The following is a 23,704-nucleotide window of genomic DNA, read 5'->3' as shown; positions in this document are numbered from 1 at the left end:
TTGTTAAGATTCTCTGCTGCCCACTATGTAACTCTGAAACTTCACATGAGTTCTTAATAAGTTCTCTTCACACGGGAGTTAGACAAAATGATCCCTTCCCAGCTGGAGAATCAAGGACATCCATTACCCAAAAATCATAAACAATGTCAAAGGGAAGGGGACAAGCCGGGGGGAGGGGGAGGTGAAGGTGAGACTTCATTACCTGAAGCTGTAATTGGACAATTAACCCTGGTATGTGGATGAAACAAAACTTATAAAAGTGTATCAACTCATGACTGGGATCCCTCTTGGATTCCTCCTGGGTGTAGCCCCAGCCAGGTCCTTGCACTGCCCAAGGTGCAACCTCCTACGGCCTTTCAATAAATACCTATTTTGACCACTTGACTCTGTCCAGTCTCTGTTCCAGGCCATCCTTTCTAGGCATCATCTGGATGCCAGGCACCACCCACCAAAGCCACCCTGTCACTCTCTTCTCACAGGGGAGAGAAAACACAATGTCCCTGAGTTATGGGCAGAGAGAGAACACTCACTAAACACAATCATGGGTAAAACAGGCTCAGCCTGGGGATAAGAACTGATTTTATTGCCAACAACATCAGAGCATGAAAACGAGCAATAAAAAGAGATCTTCAAAACCCTGTCCTCCCACCCCTCCCTCTTCAGCTCTACCTCCTCCCCCAGTGCTGCTGGGAGAAGGGAATGGGGGTTTTGGCCAGTGCATCCCGCACTTCCCTTGTCCTGCAGCTGGAGCACAGCCAGCCTGGCAGGGCTGTCCTGCACGGGGAGCTGGAAGACTGGGGAATATCCCAGCAAAATGGGAAGCACAGGAGGGACAGGACACTGGGGAACATGCCAGCAAAGGGGGAATCACAGCACAGACAAGACACTGGGGAACATGCCAGCAATGCAGGGACACATGCAGAAGTGGCACCACAGCCATCACCACCCACACAGAGACACTCCAGCATTTCTGGCCATCTGGCTCACTGCCTTGAGACCCAGCTCTTGATATGCATTGAGGTCTGCAGGTTCAAGGCTGGTCTGGTGCTCTTCACACGTGCATTGCGCTTTGTCATTTCCTTGGGTATGGGCTGTGGCCTTTGATGCCACGTGGGAATCAGCCAGCTCCTGCCTTGGCCTCTCACCTACTATTTACCATTCAGGGAGAAAAAAAGAAATCTCTCTATTCCTTACAATTCATTGTGCTCTTGCACTAACTGACTCCTTTTCTTACCCCCTCCCCATTTCCTCCCCTCTTCTCCCTTTTCCTCCACTCTGCACTCACACCTGACACCTCAAACAAACCCTCTCACTCACCAGCAAACCACTACTTCCTTTTTACCAACCTCATCTTTGAACACTGAAAAACCTCTCTTATTTACACTTCTCTTGCCCTCCCTACCACACGCATTCCCAATCATTGCTCTTGCCTTTCTGTCTTTTGGGTTTTTTCCCCCCTTTTTTTCCACTTTGATTTCCGTCTATGATAAATAAACCTACACAAATACCTGGAACAGGGCATAACAACACACAAAACATATTCCACAAACCATACAAACCACTCCACCTTTTCAAATATCAAAATCACCCCATGTCCACAACTAACTGCTCTTCTTTTAATTCCACCAAATAATTCCATGTGCCTTTCACACTGGATGCTTTTTGCTCTCAGCTTGACTCTTTAGGATGATTTATCCTAACATATTTTCCACTAAACTCCTTAAACTCTCCCCACCGCAAGGAGAATGTGGCTGCAGTGAGAACAGTGGCAGTGAGGAGAAGGTCGGGAGCAGGGAGAAGGTCGGTGAGCTCAAGGAGAAGCTCAAGGATGCAGACAGGGGTTACAGCACTTCAGCTGTGCCCACCCCATCAGTGATGGGCACACACAGGATAAGGCTGGAGCGGGCTGACAGCAACCTGATCTAGGTGAGAACGTCCCTGCTCAGCTCTGCGGGCTCACCAGGGATGACCATTCAAGGTCACTGCCAAGCCTGGGTGTTGTATGATTCTCCACCAGGGCCTGCCCAGCACGAAGGTGCTCAAGGAGCTGGTGGATGAGCTCCTGGCTGTTTGCCGAGTGCTTTCCTGCAGGAGCTTCATGCGGGAGTTGCACCTAGCCCCTGGGTGCTGCTGTGACACCTGCTCTGAAGGTTGCAGCATCCAGGAGAAGTGCAGTGCCTACCGCCTGCTGGTCATCCTGCGGCCACCCCCTGGCCACTCCTTCCACCTGGACAGCACACAGCAGCCACCAGCCAGGAGCATCCGTGTGGCACTGCACTGCCTGTGTTCCAGGGAGCAGCTGCTGGGGCAGAAGTGCTTCCTCCGCACCTCTGGTGGGCAGCTGCCCTGGGATCAGGACTGGTACCTGCTGGGCACCCTCTGCACAGGCTCGTGCTTGGATCTAAAGAGAGTCACCCGCTGAGTCCAGATGTTGGTTGCATGAGCCTGGCTGCTTTTCCACAGTGGCGGCACTTCCATCTCATGGCGCTGCCCTCCAGCAAGTGCTGAAGCTGGCAGCTGAGCAGCACCTCTGGGCTGCACTGCAGCATTGAGATGGCTTTGGCCATGTAGCAAGGCACCTCAGGTGCTTACCTGAGCCTTGAGTAGGCAGCAACCAGCTCTGCCAGCAGCACCGTGTGGGCCAGAGTGATGCCACCTCTCAAACTCATGGCCATGATGACACTGCTGTTGAGATGACAGCATTTTTAGGAAAAGGAGATGAGGAAGGTGAAGTCAACCATTCCTCATGGGACATTTTTTTTTTTTGTGTTCTGTTGGGTTTTTTAGCTGCTTTCAGATGAACTCTTAGAAATGTAGCTAGGTCACAGTAATTCTAAAACCTCTCAAGGCAGAGCTGGGAAAGTTAGCATGATTTCAAATTTGTCTACGTTTTTGTTCAGAAAAATCAGGCATCCATTGGAGGTTTTCCTAAGCAGTTTTTCTGATTCTTCAAAAAAATAAATAAAATTGAATTCTGTGACTAATATTCAGTCTACAGTCAAATCAGTTGTGATAAGAATAACCCACAAACATCAATATCATAAGTTGCGAACTTAAGGAAATAGGCAATACATGCCATTTTGACAGCAACTAAAAATTTTGTTGGTTCTCCCATGTCACAGACCACTAGCCAGTTGGCAGTGGGTGAGGGACAGCAGTGCCATGACCTCCCAAAAGCCTCTCCAGTAACAAAGCCCCTCAGTGGTACAGGCACACACAGACACAACTACTCACACACTCACACCAGATAGATCTTGTAGAATTGTGAACGGCAAAGAAGTAGGAAGGGTGTCTGTATGGAGTTCCTAGGAGGAGGTTTATTCCAGACACGAATGAATGGGTCCTGGGCGGAAGACCCAGGAACAGTGGAGGGGCGTAATGGGATCAGGGCAGACAGAAAAGATCAGGAACACAAGTCTTTGTGAAAGAAAAGAAAAGGGGGGGGGGGGGGAGTTACAAATGAAGGTGAGGACAGGCAGGCAGGGACAAAAGCCTGACTCCTGAAAGAGATGAGGAAATAGAAGTAGCTTCCAGGCTTTACAGCAGGGTAAGCATTTCAAATTGTCTGGTGCAGCGCACAGGAAAGGAAAAGTACCCTGCAAGAAGAAATTCACTGGAAGGGCAGGGAGAAGTGGAAATGCAGTGATGGCAAGAGAGGGCAGATGTTCAGCAGAGCCACGGGAGGTGGTTTAGAGCCACACTGATAGCTCTGGTGTCTCTGCAAGAACCACTTCATGTACAGAACTGCTGCAGCCTCAGGAAATGCAAAGGCCACTGTAGACTTTAGTGCTGGGATACAAGATGTGGGAAAAGTCCAGCGAGAAGTGTGGAGAAGGCAGAAGGGGAGAAGAAAGCTAGAACTGTAAGAGGCAAAGTAATTTTAGGTGGAATTTTCAATCAAACTGCAGCTGAGCATCAGCAATTTGCAACTAGCTGTTAATGTAAGCTGCTGTGGGGAGAGCTTAAGGAGTTTTGTGGAAAAGATTTCAGGATAAATCTTCCTAAAGAATCAAGCTGAGAGCAAAAAGTGCCTAGCATGAAAGGCACATGGAATTATTTGGTGGAATTAAAAAGAAGAGCTGTTATTGCGGATAAAGGATGATTTTGATATTTGAAAGGTGGAGTGGTTTGTATGGTTTGTGGAATATGTTTTGTGTGTTGTTATGCCCTGTTCCTGGTATTTGTGTAGGTTTATTTATCATAGACGGAAATCAAAGTGGAAAAAAAGGGGGAAAAAACCCCAAAAGACAGAAAGGCAAGAGCAATGATTGGGAATGCGTGTGGTAGGGAGGGCAAGAGAAGTGTAAATAAGAGAGGTTTTTCAGTGTTCAAAGATGAGGTTGGTAAAAAGGAAGCAGTGGTTTGCTTGTGAGTGAGAGGGTTTGTTTGAGGTGTCAGGTGTGAGTGCAGAGTGGAGGAAAAGGGAGGAGAGGGGAGGAAATGGGGAGGGGGTAGGAAAGGAGTCAGTTAGTGCAAGAGCACAATTAATTGTAAGGAATAGGGAGATTTTCTTTTTTTTCCCTGAATGGTAGGTGAGTGGCCAAGGCAGGAGCTGGCTGACTCTTGCTTGGCATTGATGGCCATAGGCTGTGGGCAAGGAAGAGACAAAGCCCAATGCAGGAACCCAGCAGTGCCAGGCTTATCTTGAACCTGCAACCTTGATGTCACCAAGACACATGCCCCAACACTGAGACACAAGCTTGGGACACTTAGAATGTCTCTGTGTGGGTGGTGATGGCTGCGGTGCCACCTCTGGTTGTGTCCCTGCATTGCTGGCATGTTCCCCAGTGTCATGTCTCTGCTATGTTTCCCACTTTGCTGGCATATTCTCCAGTCTCCCAGCTCTCCATGCACAACAGCCATGCCAGGCTGGCTGTGCTCCAGCTGCGGGACAAGGGAAGCCTGGGATGGACCTGGCTGCCCTGACATGGCCCCAACCAGCTCCAGGAGGAGCCCTGTACAGAGGAGTCCAGGCTGGAGTAGCTTTCCTGCTGCTGCTTATGATAGCGTGGGGGAACAAGCTTGGAGCAGCCTGGCCTTGTGGGACTGCACCCCATAGAAGAGTGAGCCAAGCTGCCACACTTCGTGGAGACCAGAGGGATGGACTAACATTGAAGAAATTCCTGGAGAACTCAGCATCATCCTTAGTCAATGTTAGATAAAAAACCATGATTGGTGGGATTTTTTTATTTTTTAATTTCTATCAAGTTATATTGTCCTGGTTTGAAAGACAGGTGTTTGCTAAGGAAATTATCCTTCCTTCTTACAGATTACTGTGATTTTGAAATTAAGGGAGCTCTCAGGCAAAGATATGGGGATAGGAATAACAGTTCTTTACTAGTATATCTAACAAGACAAACAAGAACAACAACAGCTATGGAATTAGCCACAAACACAACAGTAACTCAGTCCCAGTCCTTTCTGGCTGCAGGCACCTTTTCCCTGAGCTGCAGTTTCCGGTGCTGGGGGCGGGCAGGTCCCGCAGAGCTGCAGGAGGGCTGGGGGTGATGGTAGCGCTGTTCCAGGAGGAGAGAGAGTTGGAGAGAGCCCTCTGCTCACGGTGTGGGTCCCAGTGCTCAGCAGAGTGCTGGATGGTGGTAGGTTAAGGCAAGAGTTTGACAGCAGTGAGGTGGCTCCTGGCGCTGGGATGGCAGTGATAGGGCTGAGGCGGCGATCGTCCTTCTCGTCCGAACTCCGCAGGGGAAATGGGCTGAGGCCCAGTCTTCCGCTTCCTCTTCTCTGAATCTTGCGGGGTTTCCCTCCCCTCTCTCCCCACCCCTTGCCATCAGGGCCCAGTCAACTGGTATCTTAGCATGACAATGGGGAAAATTCCACAGTGGGAAAAGGGAGAGAACCAATCCCCAACATTATCCACCCCAAATTTTCCCCTACCATCATGCTACATCAAATTAAAACCTTCCAATTATAGACATACATACAGTTACAGATACAGGCACAGTATCATAGGTAGTTCACCCTAAAACAAGGTCTCCTTGGGGTATGCATCGGGTCTTTCCATCCCTTTGCATCACCTACCAGATACAACCTGGCCCTTGAGCAAAAACCACCCCACGAATTGGATTGTCTTTGCTGGAGGCAGAGTTCACCCAAACAGTTTTTCCTAGCATGCCTCTCATATGCGCCACTGGAAGCTTGTCCCCATCTGGTGTTCTCAAGGGCTCAGACTGGGCAGGGCCTGCTCGATTAGTGGAACCTTGGGTGTTCACTAACCATGTGGCCTTTGGTAGATTAATCTCCCAGTGCTTGAAAGTCCCCCTACCCAGTGCCTTCAAGGTGGTTTTAAGCAGCCCATTGCACCGTTCCACTTCACCAGCTGCTGGTGCGTGATAAGGAACGTGGTACACCCACTCGATGCTGTGTTCTCTGGCCCAGGTGTTTCTGAGGCTGTTCTTGAAATGAGTCTAATTGTTTGATTCAATTTTTTCAGGGGTACCATGTCTCCAAAGGACTTGCTTTACCAGGCCCAGGACGGTGTTGCGGGCAGTGGCGTGAGGCACAGGGTAGGTCTCTAACCATCCAGTGGTGGCTTCTACCATGGTCAGCACGTAGCGCTTGCCTTGGCGTGTCTGAGGCAGTGTGATGTAGTTAATCTGCCAGGCCTCCCCATACTTATATTTGGGCCACCGCCCCCCATACCAGAGGGGCTTCACTCACTTGGCTTACTTGATGGCAGCACATGTCTCACAGTCATGGATAACCTGGGAAATACTGTCCATGGTGAGATCCACCCCTCGGTCTCGTGCCCACTTATAGGTAGCATCTCTGCCTTGATGACCTGAGGTATCATGGGCCCATCGAGCTAGGAAAAATTCTCCCTTGTGGTGCCAGTCTAAGTCTATCTGTGACACCTCTATCCTTGCAGCCTGATCTACTTGCTCATTGTGTTGGTGCTCCTCATTAGCCTGACTCTTGGGGACATGGGCATCTACATGACGGACTTTTATGGGTAGCTTCTCTACCCGACTGGCAATGTCTTTCCACTCATCAGCAGCCCAGATTGGTTTTCCCCTACGTTGCCAGTTAGCTTTTTTCCATCTTTCCAGCCAGCCCCACAGAGCATTGGCTACCATCCATGAATCAGTGTAAAGGTAAAGCTTTGGCCACTTCTCTCTTTCAGCAATGTCCAGGGCCAGCTGAACGGCTTTGAGTTCAGCAAGTTGACTTGATCCACCTTCTCCTTCAGTAGCTTGTGCAACCTGTCGTGTGGGGCTCCATACGGCTGCTTTCCACTTGCGGTTCATCCCCCCGATGCGACAGGAACCGTCAGTGAAAAGAGCGTAGCGAGTTTCATCTGCTGGCAGTTGGTTGTATGGCGGGGCTTCATCAGCCCGAGTCACTTGTTCTTGCTCCTCTTCATCGGCAAGACCAAAATTTTCACCTTCTGGCCAGTTTGTAATTATTTCCAAAATCCCAGGGCGATTTGGGTTTCCGATACGGGCGCGCTGTGTGATGAGGGCAATCCACTTGCTCCATGTGGCATCGGTGGCATGGTGGGTAGAGGAGAGCTTCCCTTTAAACATCCACCCCAGCACTAGTAGTCGGGGTGACAGGAGGAGCTGTGCTTCTGTGCCAATCACCTCTGAGGCAGCTTGAACTCCTTCCTAAGCAGCCAAGATCTCCTTCTCTGTTGGGGTGTAGTTGGCTTCAGACTCTCTGTAACTTCAGCTCCAGAATCCCAGAGGTTGTCCTCAGGTCTCACCAGGTACCTTCTGCCAAAGGCTCCAGGACAAGCCCTTGTTGCCGGCTGCAGAGTAAAGCACATTCTTCACCTCTGGTCCCGTCCTGACTGGGCCGAGGGCTACCGCATGAGCGATCTCCTGCTTGATCTGGGCAAAGGCTTGCTGCTGCTCAGGGCCCCAGTGGAATTTGTTCTTCTTCCGGGTGACCAGGTAGAGAGGGCTCACGATCTGGCTGTACTCAGGAATGTGCATTCTCCAAAAGCTTATGGCCCCTAGGAAAGCTTGTGTTTCCTTCTTGTTGGTTGGTGGAGACAACGCGGTGATCTTATTGATGACCTCAGTGGGGATTTGGCGCCGCCCGTCTTGCCACTTTACTCCCAGGAACTGGATCTCTCAGGCAGGACCTTTGACTTTGCTCCTCTTGATGGCAAAACCGGCTCCCAGCAGAATCTGGATGATGTTTTCTCCTTTCTCAAATGCTTCCATTGCCATGTTCCCCCACACAATGATGTCATTGATGTATTGCAGATGTTCTGGAGCTTCACCCTTTTCCAGTGCAGCCTGGATCAGTCCATGGCAGATGGTGGGGCTGTGTTTCCACCCCTGGGGCAGTCGGTTCCAGGTGTACTGCACGCCCCTCCAGGTGAAAGCAAACTGAGGCCTGCACTCTGCTGCCAGACGAATGGAGAAAAATGCATTGGCAATGTCAATGGTGGCATACCACTTTGCTGCCTTGGACTCCAGCTCGTACTGGAGTTCCAGCATGTCCGGCACGGCAGCGCTCAGTGGTGGAGTCACTTCATTCAATGCACAAGAGTCCACAGTCAATCTCCATTCTTCGTCAGACTTGCGCACAGGCCAGATGGGGCTGTTGAAGGGTGAGTGGGTTTTGCTGACCACCCCTTGGCCCGCCAGCTTACAGATTATTTTGTGGATGGGGATCACGGCATCTCGATTTGTCCTGTACTGCCTGTGGTGCACTGTGGAGGTGGCAATTGGCACTTGCTGCTCCTTCACCTTCAGGAGTCCCACTGCAGATGGGTTCTCCAACAGTCCAAGCAAGGTGTTCAATTGCTTAATGTTTTCTGCCTCTACAGCAGCTATTCCAAAAGCCCACCTGAGTCCCTTTGGGTCTTTGTAATAGCCATTCCTCAGGAAGTCTATGCCTAGAATACACGGTGCCTCTGGGCCAGTCACAATTGGATGCTTCTGCCACTCCTTCCCAGTCAGGCTCACCTCAGCCTCCAGCAAAGTCAATTCCTGTGATCCCCCCGTCACCCCAGCAATAGAAACAGGTTCTTCCCCCACATGTTCTGATGGTATTAGGGTGCACTGTGAAGCAGTATCAACTAATGCCCTATGTTTTTGTGGCTCTGATGTGCCAGGCCATCGGATCCACACTGTCCAAAAGACCCGGTTTTCCCATGCCTCTCCCTGGCTAGAGGCAGGGCCCCTCTAACACAGGTTATTATTTCCTTCCTGGGCATACACATTGGAGATTCCCTCAAGGGGATCTGACAAATCATCTTCCCTTTTGTTATACCCTGCATCTTGGTTATGGGAAGTTGAGGCTACCTTCTCTTTAGTGGAGCTCCCTGGGTTAGTGTTTCCCTCCCTGAGTTGACACACCCGTGGTGCCAGGGCAGAAATAGGTTTCCCATCCTACCTTCTCATGTCTTCCCCATGGTCACGCAGAAAGAACCACAGGTCAGTTCGTGGCGTGTACCCTCTCTCCCTAGCTGGGAGACTTTGGGCTCTAACTCTGGGATCTGTGACTCGCACTGGTGCTGCACTGACCTTCCTCGTCTCCTCCTTCACCCCTCTTATCTCCTCTTTGAGCTCCCTAATCATGGCAGAGACTTGAGCCTGCACTGGGCATTGATCATACTCTCAAAATTTCTGAGCTTATTGGCAACAGAACCCACTGTCTCTTGGCATTAATGGCTGCAATGAATGTGGTGTATTGAGATGTCCCCTGGTGTGCCAGATTCCACAACATCTTGCCTGTGCACCTGACCTTGTCGGGGTCATTGTCATGTTGCCGCCCCTCCCAAAGAGTACCTCCAGTACTGCCACTTCTCTCAGCTGGTGGATCCCCTCCTCAAGGGTCTTCCAGCACATTCTATGGTGGTGGTCCTGCATTGTCTCTCTATGGACAAACTTCTCTCTTACACTCATTAAAAGCCGCCCCCAGAGGGAAAGGGGGCCTGGCTTGCTTACGAATACCTGATCCATGCCTGAGTCCTGGGTCAGGGGTCCCAAATTCCTTGCCTCAGTACCATCCAGCTGCACACCTGTACCCATAAGGTCCCAGACCCACAGTAACCACGTTGTAAAAGCCTCACGGCCCCTTCGTACAACATCTTTATGCAGATTATGGAGACTCTTGTACGACAGGGACTCAGTGACGATCTCAACCTCTGGCTCCCCTGCTGGTTGTGAGGGCCCTGCTTTCTGATCCTTATTATCTAGGTGCTTTGTTTTCACCCTAGACTTCCTAGTTTCCATGGGGGCAACTGCTGCTGGTTGTGAGTGCGCTTGCAGTTCAGCTGGAACCTGGCGAGATGTTAAATCTGTGAGTTCCACTGCTGCGCCATCAGGTTCTCTCTCTTTAAGTCAGAGGGAGAGTTTCTCAAGAGCTGCGGAAAGGTACTTCAGCATCTGGCCCTTCGCCTTCGCTAGAAACCCTACCCACTCTGGGTGGCTCTTCTCTGAGATGAGCTCTGGGGCAGAATCAGGCTCAGGGGCAACATCTTTAACCTCTCGGGCAGGGTCAGGCTCTGGGGCAGAATCTTTAGTCTCTGTGGCAGGGCCAGGCTCTGGGGCAGAATCCCTACTTCTTGGGGGATGTATCAGAGTTGTCAACCAATTCAATCTCCCCTCATCTCTGAATGTTAAATATAACAGTTTTGCAAGGCCTATTAACAATGTCAGCCACTGTATGATATCATTACTACTTAGAAGAGATTTGAACACTTAAAAAGCTGGTGGAGCAGACCCAAAAACCTCTGTAAAGGGTTGGGACAAAATTTTTCCTGGTGTCATATCCTCACAGTATGTACCATTATTAATGTAATCCCAAAAACATACAGTTAGATTGTGATAGCCCTGAATCCATGAACCCGCCCTCCAGAGGAAGTTAAAAATCCATGAATTTTTCACATTATCAACCCACAAAATGAACTGGATAATAGTTACAGCAATCTGAGTTATAGGACCCATGTTCAAGTAAGGGATTGCAAATGGGAGAGATGAAGCTGTGGCCACATGGAGCCCAAACCATGGTAAGCTGGACAACATGATGCCACCTAACACAAAACTGAGGTAACTCAAGAACTGTTATTCCTTTTTCACCCTTTCCTCTCAATGCCCTCAGGCTGCACGTTTTCGCACCAAAATCTGTCCTAGTTTGAAAGACAGGTGTTTGCTAAGGAAAGCAGAAGCTTCCCTTTGAACCGGAAAATGTGATCCTTCCTTCCTACAGATTATTATGATTTTGAAATTAAGGGAGCTCTCAGGCAAAGATATGGGCGTAGGAATAACAGTTCTTTACTAGTATATCTAACAAGACAAACAAGAACAACAACAGCTATGGAATTAGCCACAAACACAACAGTAACTCAGTCCCAGTGTTTTCTGGCTGCAGGCACCTTTTCCCTGAGCTGCAGTTCCTGACGCTGGGATAGCAGGAATGGGGCTGAGGCAGCGATCGTCCTTCTTGTCCAAATTCCGCGGGGAAAATGGGCCAAGCCAGAGCCTTCCGTTTCCTCTTCTGGATATTTGAATCTTGCAGGGTTTCCCTCTTCTCTCCCCTCCCCCTTGCCACCAGGGCCCATTCAACAGGTATCTTAGCATGACAATGGGGAAAATTCCACAGAGGGAAAAGGGAAAGAACTAATCCCTAAGACTTATTTAACTTGTTAAGAATAGGTAGAAGTAAAACTGTAAAACTTGTGTTAATTTGGAGGGGTTCTACTCATAATTTCTTAATCTGTTGTAGTGTGTTAACTCAGGCCAGGGATCCACAAAAGCCAGTAACTTACATGTCTCTGCAGCTAGGTAGAAGAGAGTAAATTTAATGAACTTTAATCGACTGAGATAAGATCCAGATGGTATTTTTCATCAAATATCATCAAAAGAAAAACAGGAACAACTTATGGATATGAATTTATTACTAAAAAAATCAGAACAGGTTAATGAGAAGTAAATCAAGCCCTTAAAACCACCTTTTTCCTCCACCCTTCCCTCCTTCTCAACTCTATGTCCTACCCCAGCAGTGCAAGGAGACACAGAATAGGAGTTTTGATCAGTTCATCTCCTGTGGCTTCTCCTGCTGCTCAGAAGAGGAGTCATTCCCCTGCTGCACCATGGGATCTCTCCCTTAGGGAGCAATTCTCCATGAACTTCTCTGACTTGGGTCCATCTCATGAGTGACAGTTCCCTGAAAGCTGCTGCAATGTCAGTCCATCCCACGGGCAGCTATCCTCCCCAGACTGCTGCAGAGCAAGGGTCATTTTTCCACAGGGGGAAGGACAGGCTGCTCCAGCACAGGAGCAGGGCCCCTCTCTCCACAGGACTCCTGCAGGATCACAGCTTCTTCCCAGTCATCCACCTGCTTTGGTGGGGGCTCCTCCATGGGCTGCAGATGGATCTCTACATCTCCATGGGCCTCCATGGGCTGCAGGGGCACAGCTGCTTCACCACGGTCTTCACCACAGCCTGCAGAGGAATCTCAGCTCCAGCACCTTGGACATCTCTTCCCTCTCCTTCTCCATTGACATTGTGGTCTGAATAGTTGCTCTCACATGTTCTCACCCTGCTCTCCTTCGGCTGGACTTAAAACTGTGCAAAAACTTTTGTTTATCTTTCTTCTTAAATGTGTTATCACAGGGTCCTTACCATAATTTCTGATTGGCCCAATCTTGGCCAGGGGCGTGTTCATCTTTGGAGACATCAGGGATTATCTATGCTGAACATAAGAAGTTCCTGACAGCTTTTCATAGGGATCAATGTCCACTACCAAAACTAGACCTTGCAAGACCAAAACATCCAGATGTGCTTCTTGCTTTTTTACATCTCCTCTCTCTTGAAAATTGTTCATGCACTTCTTAATAATTTCCTCACAAGCAGGATTGATAAAACTAATTAATTCATGACATCTTAAAAAATTATCTTTCAGACTTTTTCTAGAATTAATACTAGCAAATGGAGAAAATAAATTTAAAACTGACAGTAACATTTCATTTATATTTTCTGCTTTTGCAGTGTAGTTTTCTCCTTGTTTAGTTTTAAATTTAGAGAAATTCAGTAATAATTATTCTTTTGCCTTATAATTAAAGTAGTATTTAAGTCTGGTTAATTCAAGCAATAATCATCTATTCTGCAAACCATAGTGTTCAATTTCCTTTAGAATGTTCATAGCAGAGGGTGTCTATTCCTGAAACAATAAATGGAATTTCTAAAACCACCCCCTCCAAAATATACTAAGGCTCTGTATGAGTCAGTCAGTATCTTCCATTAAGTGAATGTAGGGGATGGTACCCAAATTAAGGAAGTCAGAATCAGTACCAAATAAAAAAATATTTTTAGACTTATTCAGTAATGTTTATCTTTTCATATTAAGGCATTCATTTATAGAAAATGGAATGCATTATTTGAGTACTTCCATGAAGAATGAAGCAAGTATTTTGTTCCAGTGAAAAACTGCCCTTGAATCTTTCCTAAAAGTTAATTTTGAAACAACTAAAAAATTAATTTATAACACTACAAGATATTTTGGTGTAAACTTTTATTTTAGGATTTCTGTGTGGGAAGCACTTAGAAAAACTAAAAACAAGGATTTCAGCATAGCAGCTGCAAGAAAATAATTTCTTATTCACAGTGAATTCGTAAATATAATTTTATGCATTTAAAAAGGCTAAACTGGAATTATTATTTTCTGCTGAAGGAACTATTCCCCTACTAGGGAAAGAAATTTAGTGAATCAACAATATGACTTTACTTCAAAGAATCTTAATAACTTTCTGTCTCAAGTGGCATTAGAACAAGCATTGCAAACATGTCAGCAGTGGGGGTCATTCCCCTGTGCTTTGAACTGGCTTCCCAGTATGAAAAACACAGAAGGCTCTCTCTGAATATCAGGACACTTTTGTTCTCTGTGATAATAATCAAGCACAACTTTAAGTATATATTTCTGAAATAAACTTCATTCCTGAAATCTATCTGATATTGCAGGAACATAGGGCTGGGATCAGAGAATTTATATTCAATTGAACAGATGATGCAATTAAACATTTATATGGTCCCTAAAAAATTTTACCTTGCTGTCCAAAACAGTCCACAAATACTCTTCAGTATAAACCTTTCAACCTATAGAACTAATAGAAGAAAGGTTAAGAATTTAACTTGGTGTGATAAAAATTGCGTTTGTGAGCATTACAAGGGGAATGGTTCCTTTAAGATACTTGTTCCAATGCTCTGTTTGCTGTACCACTTTGACTCTCTGTCACCTTGAAAAGAAGAGGGAAAAGGAACATGAAAAAAAAAAAAGAATTATAAAATCTAGCATGACAACATAAATACAACTGAGATTTCTGTTGGCATTTCAAAAGTTTTTAGTTTATTTTTTTTTCAACTCATTGTGCAAGATATTGATTGTGCAAAAAAATGTAGGATTATGCCCTGTTGGCTGGAAAGTGGAGTTTCAAAGTATATAGCTTTACCATTGGCTAGCCAGTTTTCAAACTCTCACTGCTGTTTTATGCTATTGAGTGATGCATTCTCTCTTTTCCTGCCTGTTTGTATATGTTAGGCAGCTACTTTGCCCACTGTCTACAAATAGATACTTAAGTGACTGCTGGAGGGATATAAATATTCAGAGAGGATTTCTTTTCCCAGTAAAATATCTGTGTTCTGCATTTGCAAAAATGTTTTTCAGTATATTCATAGAAGATTGTTTCAGTTAAAGCCAGAAATATTTTTATAGCCTTATAAATTTTATAACCAAAATTATATCCTGAAGGATATTACTCTCTTATTCATAAAACATTTGGATTGCATCTTTTGAGAGCTAAATAATTGAAGGAAACATGCATCATCAAAATGAAGGTGATAGGAAAAATGTAACATTTTTATTACATATGAAATCACACTTTAAAAACAGTAATTTAAAATATAATGGAGTCACACCATTTTTCAAGCTGTCTTCAGAGCAAGCAGCAATACTCAGCTTTCAGAAGGTATGCTATACTTTGAAATTACCTGAGAATATTTATGGTGTTGTTTTCACTGTGTCCTTATTAGAAAGCTTAACACATCTCCCCAGCCTTCAGGACACAAAGAAATTAATCAAAGGTCAGTGTTCATTTTACATGTAGTTTTGTGACAATTGCCAATTATTCTATGAATCAGAGAAAAAATATCCATAACATGAATTTATGTGCTGCATTATTAAGGGTAACTACAAGACAAAATATTACCTGGTACTCTGCAAACTTGTAAACACCTTTGCTACTATGACAAAAAACATTCACTTTTTAAAAATCTTCATAGTGGTTTACAGGAACAGGTATAAGTGAAAGAGTTCGAGTAGTTATTGGATATTTTAATTAAATCCAGTGCATAATGCTATATTATTTTCATTTTTCCTGAAGTACGAACCTGAAAAAAAAGCCAGCATACTGTTGTTTAAGAAATATCTTGCCCCCTGTCCTAAGTTAAACTTTTAATTAAAGTTGTAGAATTTACAATTAATATTCTGAAGATGAAGAAGTTCCTCAATGAAAAATCAGGTACAGAATCTTATTTTTCTCCTGTTAATTTACGCCATTTTTATCAGCAGTTAAAACCTTTGGTAGTGCTTGTCTTTTAAACACTTCTGGAGGTCTAAGCACCACATGACTGCTTTTCAGCACAGGGGAAAATAATGACAACCATGAAATGGTTCCTCTTGCACTAACGCATAAATCCTGAAAGGAAATGACAAAATACCCAAAATGAACCCAAAAAACTTTAAGGATTGCTTCTTCAGTGCTAAAGTACTTCGTTCCAGAATTTAATCCTTTCTAAGATAATTCTCTTGTAATTAGTTTTCAGATCATATCTCAGTATAAAAGTGAGCTTTTTACATAATTATGACTGCCCAGAGCACTTAAAATGAACATAAATTAAATCTAACATTGTAGGAGATAAAACTTCTGACAATGTGAATTGCATAAGTAATTATTCTTTAATTCTGTTCCTAATCTTACTAGAAATATCCATGGAAATGTTCTGGATTTCAAAATCTCTCTAGTTTACTGTTTAAGACTCTTTCTTCTCTCTGAAAATAGACTCTGTGTAGTCTTTTTGCATATGTCATAAATGAGAAACAAAAACTCCCAATATCTAACAAGATTTAGATTGCTTTCTTTGATACAGACAGAGCAAGCAGCGCTGGGGAACGTGAGGGGTCACCACCCACTCCATGCCTCATCAAACCTTAGTTTTCAGCCTCTTCTTATAATATGGTCTCTCACTGTAAATTTTAACTTTGCCAGGTAAGCAGCAGTGGTCAAATGAATATCCGTAAAGTCTCCGTGCGTTAGACAGTCTCGTAGATAACCATCTGGTCTTCATATGTAATAACTGGCAAAAATCAAGAAGTCTGGTCTGTGTAAATAGGCATCATTGATCAAACAATGGTGGGAAGTCTGATTTTGCAAAATCAATCAGACTATCACGAAGTCTGGTTTTGCAAACTGGTAGTAGATACAACTTATTTAGCCTAACAGGGGGATTTAAAACAGAATGATTTGATCATATATTTTCCTCTATCTAATGCCCATGCTTCACTTCAGACCTTAGTATTCTGGTTTATACAAATCCCACTACTTTTATGAATAACACGAATATTTTAATAATTATCACAGAACGCATGCTTTGCTTTTTTGCTTTGCTTTTAGCTAGCTTCTTCTCTGTTAGCTGAGGCAAGTTTCCTGGGACTGCATACAGCTTTTCCAGTAATTTCTGTGGCCACTTCTGGAGCTGCTCAGAAGCTGCTACCTACAAAAGGATACATATTTGTATTTTATTCATTCCCCTTTGTTATCAAAATTTATTGTCCAGTAAGAACACTTAGTTTTAATCTTCACTTTCCCTGCCTTTTCTACATCACCCTCCTCTGTCTCTCTGTTTAAATGTGATACTTTAATATTATATAATATATAATATATAATATATAATATATAATATATAATATATAATATATAATATATAATATATAATATATAATATACAATATACAATATATAATATATAATATATAATATAGAATATATAATATATAATATATAATATATAATATATAATATATAATATATAATATATAATATATAATATAATATATATAATATATTATATATTATATATTATATAATATATATAATATATTATATATTATATAATATATATAATATATTATATAATATATTATATTATTTTTATCTAATTTTATCTTTCTTGTTCAGATATAGAGTCTTAGTTTTTTTATGTGTTTTCTTCTGTCTTCTGAATTTATCTTTTAGGACAAGTTTTACTCTTCACATGGCTCCCACAGAGGCATGAGGTATCTTGAGAGTAGAGGAAGAAAGGAAATAGGATGAAGTGCATAGGAAGAAATCTTTATCTCTCCTATGTGATAGATCTGCTTTTCTTCACTGCTGAAGTGTATCATTGGTTTCTTTCCTTTCTTTGAAAGTATAACACACAGTTTGAGAACCTCTTAGAGAAAGGTTTAATTATACCTATATTTATCTTATCACAGTTGCACATACCATACATATCTTCATAGACAAATGCTGCCATTTCATAAAAAAGGTCTGTCAAGTAGAAGCAGAAACAAAAGAGAGGCCCTAATGCACACAGAATCTACCAAATGTCTACATCTTTAATTTTTAGCTGTACTGTCTTAAACCTATACTACCTTACCGTATTACAGTTTTAATTCAATGACCTATTAAGCACTAGAAATGCTTTTATCCCAAAATCAAACAAGTATTTATATTGGTGTCATTAAAATTGTTTTGATCAGCATATCAAGGTCATAATCTCAATTTGTCTTTAAAAGAGCCTAAAACTCTCAAAATCTGTAAACCCAATCTCTAGGGTAGCTTTGGAAGCAGGAACATTTATTGACCTATTTTTATTTAAATCACTTAGCACTTACATTTTTTTTTTTAAATCACCTGGCAATGTAGTGAAAACAGAGTTCTAAAGTGAGGAAATTATTTCTTACAAAATTATGAGAGGTCTATGTTAAGGAAAAACAGGAGTAGACATAGTTATTTCATTATACATTTTGATAATTATTTTTTAAAAAACTTACATTGGCCCTAAATAGGCATGAAAAATTTTTTTGCAGTAAGGTGTACCACTGAAAATCATTTGGCTAAGGATCTTCACAGAAGTTAATTGATGATGAGATGATTTCAGGCATAGTTATATATAAATGAAGAAAATTTTACATAATTGCTGAAAAAACTATGGGAAAGTCATGCAAAGAAAATGATACAAAAATATATGGATTTCAGTTACACAAAGTCAGACAAGTTAGACTTTCTTCAGCTAAAATAAGAAAAAAGAACATAAAGCACAGATAAGACAACATTTTGGAGGAAGTGGGAAGAAATGTATTAACAAAATTTCAATTAAAGTTGATCAAAAATTATTTTGAAAAAGACAACTTGCTATTAGTCATCTATTTATGTGTATATTTATTTTGTGTATCTGTAATGTTCCTCTTAATGTTCCTATTTCTGAATAGTGATGTATGTTTATTATCATTAATTAAACAATGCTATTTTTTGGTTATTCTATTAGCTTCATGTATGCTAGGCTAATACCAAAAGCACAGTTTGTTTCACTCATGGAATGAGTAAACAATAAACAGAAAATTTTTTTGAAATTTATTTCTAATGATGTGATAGTATTGTGTCTTATTGTTTTCCAGCCATATCTTTATAATGACTATCCAGAACTGGTGAAGACAAGGACACTGAAATTCAGTTATTTTCAATAACTCTAGAAACAAATCAGTCTATTCACAGATTGGATTTTGATTCATCTTAGAAGGAATGAAATTACTTCAATCTTGAGTATTGGTTGTTGGTTCTTGATAGCAAACTCTGTAACTACAAAAAGCCTGTAAAAACAACTGGTATTTTTTGCTTTATGGTTTAAAATGTTGATTTTTAAGTGATCTGTTTTTATATAGAAAAATTGACAAGACATGTTTTTTACTGTTAAACCAATCCTATATTCTGTCTTGCAACGTATATACTTCAATGTTAGGCCTACATGAATTTGCTGACATTATACAAAGGGGCAAGTATATTTCAGACATAGGTCGCATTCTTATAATTTCAAGAGACTTTTCGTTCTTGATTAATGAATCCCAGGTTTTCAACTACAGAGATATTTTTATGAGATTATAAATATGTTGCAAATATATATTTCATATGTTCCACATATATATATAATCCATTTATATTTTTTCCTTTCTGTTTCTGGTTCTGTCCTTTAACTATACTTACAGGATATTCCCCCATGGTAGAAGGTCCTATCTGTTGCCTAGCAGTTGGTATAATGATTCAGGGCATATTCCAAGTCCCATGGATTTGCTAACTGGTGAAATACCTCAATCAGGACAGCTTGTCTCACAGTGAGTTAATTTGATCCCATGGAAGTGACATACCCAGACAGTAATCATCTTGCCTTGAAAGCAGGATTGGAGGAAGATAAGCTTGAATTTCTGACTGACTGGCACTTCACTTTAAAAACTATAAAAGATACATCAGACTTTCACAAAGCAGAAGTCTTCTGCACATTCTCTAAAAATGTGTGGGCTCTTTCCCCAAAGTCAGGATGCCACTCTGTGGTTACTCTCTTGAAGCTTGAATGAAAGGACTTAGTGTACCACATCATCAACTCAGTCTAAGTTATATTGACTTCTAATCTATAATGTTTCCCTGCTAGCTGTAACATAGGTACCTTTATGTCTTGCATTGTTTGATGTAATATTCCGGTAGTTCTTTTGTTTTATCTTGTGCAGTAAGTGACTCTGTTTAAGGCCTTTTGTCTGTTAATCTCCTGTGTATTCAATAAATGACTGTTTCTGTAATGGACTTGATCTGCCATTCTTGAGATCTTGCATGTCTGAGGTTCAGAGAAATCAGAGAGAATAAAGTCTCCTATTCAGTTTGAATAAGAATCACAAAGTCAAGATAAGATTAAAGAGGTAATTTTTCACAGAAACAACTTCAAATATATGTACTACTATTTTCTTACTTTAAATATTCTTTCTAGTATATTAAGTAAAGTAGGATTTTTTTAAATAAAATAGCCATTTTGTTACCTAGAAATTTGTGATATGGTTGCATCTTCCTTAAAGGACCTTTCTTTAGATTATAAATAAAAGAAGGTTTAGCACAAAAATCACAACAGGACCTTTAATATAATGTTGCAATTGTGACAGCATTATATGTGCAATGGCAATAAAAGGAGTCAATAATATAAACTTAAAATAAGAGGCAAGTATTAAGAAAAAGAAATACTCTGGGGAAAAAATGATAAATCAATGCAAAGATAAATGCAAAGTTACAGACATGCGATGAGATTTACTGCAAAAATCTCAATGCAGCTTTATTTTTCCACAGAGAAAAACTATTCCATGCTGAATCTTACAGATTGTCATAATAAAATGATAAAATGTTGACATTTTGGGTGCTAAGTGATTGAATAGAGCTTTCACTTTCATTTTCAAAATAAAATATCTTATATTTTGTGTTAAAACAGCTTAGCCTCTTTATAAGGTAGCTGCCTGATGTTCACTTCTTACAGCCCTGAGCTGCAACACCAGAATTGCTGATCTGATCAACAGGAAATGTGTAGGCACTTAGGAAATCTATCTCTCCAATCTTGCATATCTTTGCAAATCTGCTAATTTCAAGTTTCAGTGTTCATATGAAAAATACTTACAGATATATTTTGCATTGTATTTCCTTCAAGACGATGAAGTAGAAACAAAAAACATTATCAGCTGATATAAGAAAAGGGAAAATTTCCCTTTTTATCTCACAAGCATATATAATATTTAATAGTGAACATAAATTTGTAAATAATTTTTATTTAAAACAGCAAATCTGTTTCAGTGAGTCCATCAGTAAGTCTCCATCATGTCAAAACATAAGAAGTGTTGGTATCCTTATTTTTTTCCTTATTTTACCTTTGTTTTCTGATATTGGATTTCTTCAAATCAGGTTAATAACAAGGAGAAACAGTGTCTATAACATGGCTGAGGGATAAATTTCCTTGTAATAACTTGTTTATTTAGCAAAATAATACTAACACAGCAAAATTTTTCTGTTTGTAAAAATTTTTCAAAGGGGAAGAGATTAAGGCTAAACACCCCCCCATAATCTGAATAAGAAACATACACATAAGAATTATACACTGCTAACCAAATAAAAAATTAAGTTGCAAGTTAAAAGATCTCTTTCTCTCAGAATAGTGAGGCACAGAACACCATTTTGATGTGAAGTGTGTGGTAGGAAAGAACAGATAAAAAGGGAATACAAGGAACCTACTGCTGACAATGAGAACAGCATGAGTGAGAACTTTATTGACCATGCTTTGACTGTTCCTGACCTGTCCTGTTTTGTTACATAATGAAATAATTTTCTAATATGTGTGGATGCAGTGTAGGAAAATATTTGCCTCTAAAATGACTGATGGAGCTCTTTGGCTTGAGGAGATTGAAGAGGGAATATTTCCTACTACAGCTTGCTCCAGCATCTCTTCTGTGAATTACCTGAGTTGCTTAAGGTGACCTTGAGTCTCTCTGCAGACATGCAGCCAACCTAAAGTGTTTTCCGTAGTGGCAATGCCTCAGAATATGATAATAATGGTAATAAAAAATTTCTACAACCCTCAGTGCTGCAAATAGAGTAGTTTCTATAGTCACATGCCCGGACATACATCTATATACCATAAAGCCCTTCTTTGTACAAAATCACATTTGAACATGGCAGGGTATTGAAATGCAAAGAATTTTCACTGCATTAGAGGGTGACCTGCTTCACTTTCAACTTTACATGCATGAAAACTTGAAAAGTAAATCTAACATCTTGGACAATATTTCTGATCTGAAATCCTATCAACAAGCTGAAAAGTACTTCTGACTAATGGAGGGTTAGGCTGAACAGAAGAATTTGTGGAAATGTCCTGAACCTGTGAATTTCCTCTTACTGGATCTCTTCTGCTAGAATATAATATGGGGAAAACATAGAATCTCTCTGAAGGCATCAAACAAAAATACACAAAAATCAATTACACCGCAGGGAGAATATTCACACAGAAGAGATTGTGTTGCTTCCCATTTTCATTAAATGAGCAGACGAAGACAGAGAAGTAGTGATGTAGCTCTTTAGATATCTCAGGCATCTTCACTAAGAAAGTGTTAAAACAAGAAATTTCCATTCATTTGTTTTCTTAGTTGCCTTAAATGTAACCTGCCCTGTATGATGACTCTGCAAATCAGCCACAGGTATTTTTGATAAATTTACTTTTGTAAGAAATTGAAGGCATGGCAATCTGATACAAGAATCCAGTTTTCAGAGTCTCTGGAGTCACACTATTAAATGTAGACAGGAAACAAGTGTGAATTTAACTTTTTTCATGAATAGCAAATGAACACAAATTAGTAACACGCACCAGGAACAGAGAAAACCACAGTTTTCATCAGCAGTCATTGTGGGACCCCTACCAGCAGGTCAAATTAAATTAAATTATCTACGATGAGATGTGCTCTTCAGAACAAAAAAACATTTTCTTCCTGGATTTCTGGTGTTACTTTTCTGGTAAAAAGTACAGGCAGGTCTTTTCCTTACTGACTACCTTCAATATCTGTCCTGCTCTATGTTATAAAGGAAATAGAATTGGCTTGAAATAAAGGGGTTATTAAGTGTGTCTAGCATTGATGCATTTGAAAAAACCACAAATATTTACAGCAGTTGATATTTTATCAGGGGAAATAATTAAATATTTCTTCCGGGGTTTGCCCATGCAAGTCATCAAAACAGAAAATTAAATTATGCTGATTATGTGTGTTGTTACATATTTTTCATAGGAAGGATAAGCATTTATAATGCTAGCAATTTGAATTAGAGATAAGTAATATCATTGTTGTAAGGTATCTCAGAAAAACTGTTATTTAATTATTTTTTAAAAAACCTAGATGGGAGTAGAGTTCATATTTCTATCAAATGTATCTCTATTTATTTTTGTTTGTTTATTTGTTGGTTTGTTGACTGGTTTGTAGCTTTGGTTGCCTGTTTGGTGACACCTGTAGACTAAAAATATAAAAGTTGAAATTATGAAGACCAGACAAGAGGTTTGGAACGAAGTATATGCATGGACACAAAGACTAGGTTTTATCTGTCTAAATTTAAAGATCTTCTTTTCAGGATGTAACTTTCCACTCCCTGTATAACCAAAGACACAGACTCTCTGGGGAATATTTTGTTTCTTACCAACAAATATTTCTAAGGTAACTGGAAATTCCTAAATTTAGTCACCATCAGGGTATAAGATGAATCATTTATTAATAAGCCTTATTAAATACCCTAGATTGACTATCTCACACATAAACATATTTATTTTTTGTATGCACAATTGGTCAGATTAACTCTACACTTGTTATCTTAAATCTAAAGTCTTTAAATGTAAAAGAATGTATATCTCATTCTTTACAAAGTTATGTGCTTCTATTGCAGGTAAAGTTCAGTTTTATGTGAACATGTAAATTAGGATGTGACCTGTCAGAAAGCAGGAGATATGAATAGATGGCTAGAAAAATTATTTATGGTGAAAGCTTATGAAAATAGCACTCCTAAGAGAGGCAAGGACTGATCCCTGATTTTCAAGTACCTAAAATACTGTGGTAAAAAGAGAGCAAAGAAACTTGTCTT

The sequence above is a fragment of the Cinclus cinclus genome, chromosome Z (assembly GCF_963662255.1).
Source record: "Cinclus cinclus chromosome Z, bCinCin1.1, whole genome shotgun sequence".
NCBI lineage: Eukaryota > Metazoa > Chordata > Aves > Passeriformes > Cinclidae > Cinclus > Cinclus cinclus.
The sequence above is the reverse complement of the archived record's forward strand: the minus strand, read 5'-3'. Positions refer to the sequence as shown.